Here is a 5,068-nt window from a genome sequence, read left to right as displayed (position 1 = left end):
TTCCAACCAAGAATCCTCTACCCAGCAAAGCCATCAATCAAATATGATGATGTAATCAAAACATTCCAGGATAAATAGAAGCTAAGGGATTTTGCCAAAGCCAACCCTACAATGAAAAACATCCTAAATGGTGTTCTGTGGACAGAGAACCAACAAGAACAGACAACAACCAGAGATTGATGTACATGGCAGCATCACCTGGAAGTCAATCAACAAATGGAAAAGTCCAGAACAGCATAACATTATAAGAACAAATTCAGAGAATCCGGGAGGTCAGTTCTATGATCAAAACAAGTACAGTGTGAAAGTAGGTAAGCACAGAGGAAGAGAGATCTAGGTGGTGGGAAGTACAGGTAGATTACAGGATAAGATAAACAGCCTTAAATGGGGTTAGTGTAGAGGGTCTTGGGGAGGTGGAGGAAAGTGATGGTAAGCACAGGGTAAAGGCAGATGCATCATAGTTTGAGTGTTGGGGATGGCAATAGAAGAAGGGGTAGGAGATGGAAGAACAAGGTAGATAGGGGAACACTGAGACAGGTTTGCATGGGCTAAGTGGGACAGAGGAAAATAGTGAAGCATCCTTAACCTTGGAACAACAGGGCTCTGTGATACAAGGATCTAGGCATAGTTTGAACAGGGGAATAATGCTAAGATGCTTGACTGTCTTATGAATATTGGTTTTCCTTGCCTACTATTGTAAAATAGTGAGTGGGATAGAAAGGAATGTTGTGAAACATGATTAGAGAAAACTTGTAAGCCTGTCTTTAGCCTATAACTGATTGGAATACCTAAAAGGGGTTCCAGAACTTGTCCAGTGAAACCAGCCTTTTGAGGAACCTCTGCAGGGTATTAGACATTAGGTGGAATCCTGACTCCCATCCAGAAACTTCTGGGTAGAACAGTCCCACTAGAAAGGACAAGCAGACCAGCCTGGAACAGCTAGCGTGACAGAAGATGCATCTTTATAGAAAGATCATCAGGAAAAATCCAAAATAAAAATGTCAGTACAACTGGCTACTACAAGAATAAGCAACATGTTCACTGGGAAGCCATCAAGGCAAGCAATCAAGTTCCTTCAGGACAAACACCCCCTCTAAGTTTGAAACTCAAAGGGAACACATAAGCAGGTATGTAAGCTTACTGATGACCACATTGTTCTACTGGTGAGTGGAAGAGGGGGAAAGGCGGCAATGGGAGTTCAACCATGATACATTGACTCCCTTTGACCTGGAGATGAGAGAGAGGAAAGGAAGGGCTCGTTGGTACAAATTGTGGTGAGACCTGGGGACATCTGAGCCATGGACAAGGACATAGCCACAGAGGGCTAGAGCTGAGAGTGACACATCCAGCTGATATGAAGTGAGGGGAGATGCACAAGAACACCCAAACTTGCATACAGTACCTATTTAACCCAGCATCGATGACTTAATAATCAGAACTTAATTAGAAGAAGATAAAAAAAAAATTTTTTTTATAAATGAAACAAGGGTAAATTGCTACAATTTGATGAATCTGACCTATACTCATGGAGGTAGTAACTCTAAATACCAACAGAGAGGGAAGGAGTCTTCACATTAAGTATCAATGAGATAGAGAGGGACAGGTAACTTAGACATTGGCTACCTAAAATGAGGGAGCGATAAAGGCACAAAGTGACTGGCCTATGAGGTTTCAAGAGGGAGTTTAATTTAAGAGTGTGTTGGGGAAGAAAGAATCCCCACTGAATAGTTGTTATCTTGTCTAGATGGGTATGGTTAAAAGAGATGGGGATATCATTCTTATGATTCAGTAGTGAGTAATTGTTATCATGACTAAATATGACTGTCAATATTGTAAATGTAGAAGTTTTGTAACAAAAATGGGGAAGTTAATCTTACAGTCCAGAAACAAAGGATCCTAGGACCATCAAGGAAAAAGAATACAAGTGGAATGTGGGACTTTATCCAGAGAAGTAGTGACACCAGAAATGGAGGCAGTGATGGGGACAGAGAAAGGAGGAGTAGTTGAGGACTCTAGATTCATGGAGAGAGAGGTACTAAGAGATGGTGGCCATGAGGCACACTTGCAGAATTTATACCCTTTGGTGGTATAAATTATTGTACATGCCTGAGTGTTTAAAAAAAAAAAAAAGGAGCTCAAGGGAATAGAGAGAAATACTCTTAACTGATGGTACATGGAGGAGAATATAATCATTGTGATGAACAAGTTGTATGATTTGCTGAATGTAAAACTGATGATCTCCCTGTAAACTTTCATTCAATCCACAATAAAAACGTAAAGAAAAAAAAAAAAAAAAGGTTCAAATAAAGACATTTTCTGTTAAACAAAAATGAAAGAATTTATTATTAAGAAATGCTAAAGGAAGTTTCAGACTAAAAAATCATGCCTATAGTAATTTAGATCTACATGAGGAAATGAATTATTGGAAAGGGCAAATAATAAAGTAAATATAAATGAACGTGATCTTTTTGCTAACATTTTCTAAAAACACGACTTTTGAAAGTAAAATTTCATAATATTGTATTGTGGAGCCCTATAATACATATGATAATTACAGAACAAAATTAAACTATGGTACTGGGAGATTCCTATATTTTCACATGACTAACAACAGCAGTAAAATATTAACTCTACTAGATTACTTTTTATGATGCACATTCTAATTACTGCAGTAACCACTGAAAATAATGTAGATATAATAGCTATAAAACAATAATAGAATCAAAATGTAATGCCTACAATTATTTGATTAACTGAAAAGAATATGACATAATGTACAATACAGAAATCATACAAATAACAAATGCAAGTCAATAAGAAATGAAAAACAAAAAACACACAAAAACACACAAATAAATGAATGCACAAGAAGCATGAGGAAGTAACTAACAAAAAAAGATAACAAAAATAGGCTTTCTGTGAGTTGGAATCATTTCAATTTCAATGGGTAATTAAAATGTCATAAAGGCAAATTATGGGAAAATATATAAGAACATTCTGAAAGTATTATGAATTGTGCTGTACTAGCATAATAGAGCACTAATTAATTGTTAATGACTAATTTAGACTAGTAAAATGATTGCAAGGGTAAGTTAATCCTTCAGATTGTTGTTGTTGTCAGGTGCCATCTAGTCGGAACCGACTCATAACGACCCCATACACAGCAGAACGAAACAATGTCTGATCCTGGGCCAACCCCACCACCGTTACCACACTTGACGCCATCAATGATGCCACCTGGCCAATCCATCTCGTTTGGGTCTTCCTCTTTTTCTCTGACCCTCCATCTTACCCAGCATGACATCGTTCTCCAGAGACTGTTCCCTCCTGACAATATTTCCAAAGTATTAGAGATGAAGCTTACCCATCCTGGCCTCCAAGAAGCACTCTGGTTGTACTTCTTCCAAAACAGATGTATTGGTTCTTTTGGCAGTCCATGGTACTTTTAGTATTCTCCTCCAACACCACAATTCAAAGGCATCAATTCTTCTATGATCTTCCTTATTCACTGTCCAGCTTTCACATCCATATGAGGTTATTGAAAATACCATGGCTTGGGTCAGGCGCACCTTAGTCCTCAAGCTGACATCTTTGCTCTTCAACACTTTAAAAAGTTCCTGTGCAGCAGATTTGCCTAATGCATTATGTCGTCTGATCTCTTGACTACTGCTTCTGCGAATGTTGATAGTTGATCCAAGAAGAATGAAGTCCTTAACAACCTCAATCTTTTCTCCATTGATAAGAATGTTATTTATTGGTCCAGTAGTGAGGATTTTTGTTTCAAATATGAAAGGACAAATGGCTAGAAGAGCCAGGGAGTGGCCTGTGGTGGTGGTGGTTATGGTTATGTACCGTGGCATTGATTCTGACTCATGGCAACCCTGTATAGGGTTTGCTAGGCTGTAAATCTTTATGGGAGCAGAAAACCCCGTCTTTCTCCTATGAAACAGCTAGTAGAGTTGAACTGCTGGCCTTGATCTTAGCTTCCTGAGTCATAACCATTATGCTAACTGTTGGACATGTAATTATTTATTATGGTCCTTCTAGCCAAATTTCTCCATTCTGTGATGTATTGTAAATCCTAACTTCTATGTGTGTGATTTTTTTTTTTTAAGTGATTCACTAAATAGGCAGAATTAAGGTGAAACACTATTGCAGGATAAGTACTAGACTGGAAATCATAAGGTTGGTGGTTCAAACCCTCCAAAAACTTATACCAACATTAAGACACTTAACAACAACAACAACATGTTGGCTTGCATTTTGCTGAAATGCTGGAAGGTATGCCACCAGTTATGCCAGCTGAGTCTCCCATGGTGGACAGGTTTCAGCAGAGCTTCCAGATTAAGACAGACTACAAAGAAGGAGAGTCAGACTACTTCTGAATGTTTATCTACTTAAAAATTTACAAATAGCAATGGAAAACTGTAAGATAGTACCAGAATATCGTCAACTATAGTGCCAGAAGATGATCCCTCATGTGAAAAGGCATTCCAAATACAACTGGGGAAGAGCAACCTCCTGAAAATAAAGTTGACCATGATGATGTGAAAGGAGGAAAACTTTCAGGATCTTCAGATACTGATGGGGCATAACGCAAAATGAGGAGAAACACCTATAAACATCCATTTATAATCAGAGCATGGAATTTACAAAGTATGAATGTAGGAAAATTGAAAGTTGTCAAAATGAAATGAAATACCTAAAGATCCATATCCTAGGCATTACCAAGCAGAAATGGACTGGCATTCGCCATTTGAGTCTGATAATCATGTGGTTTACTATGTTTGGGATGACAAATAGAAGAGGAATGGTGTCACATTCATTATATAAGAGAGCGTTTCAAGATCTAAAAGTATAACAGTGTCTCAAATAGTGTAGCATCCATATACCTATAAGGAATACCAGTTAATATTATTCAAATAGTGTAGCATCCATATACCTATAAAGTATACCAGTTAATATTATTCAAATTTATACACCAATCACTAAAACTAATGATGATGAAATTAAATTCTACAAACTTCTTCAGTCTGAAATTGATTTTAAAAAAATGTGATCAAGCTGT

This window comes from Chrysochloris asiatica, unplaced genomic scaffold (assembly GCF_000296735.1).
Source record: "Chrysochloris asiatica unplaced genomic scaffold, ChrAsi1.0 scaffold00208, whole genome shotgun sequence".
Classification (NCBI taxonomy): domain Eukaryota; kingdom Metazoa; phylum Chordata; class Mammalia; order Afrosoricida; family Chrysochloridae; genus Chrysochloris; species Chrysochloris asiatica.
The sequence above is the reverse complement of the archived record's forward strand: the minus strand, read 5'-3'. Positions refer to the sequence as shown.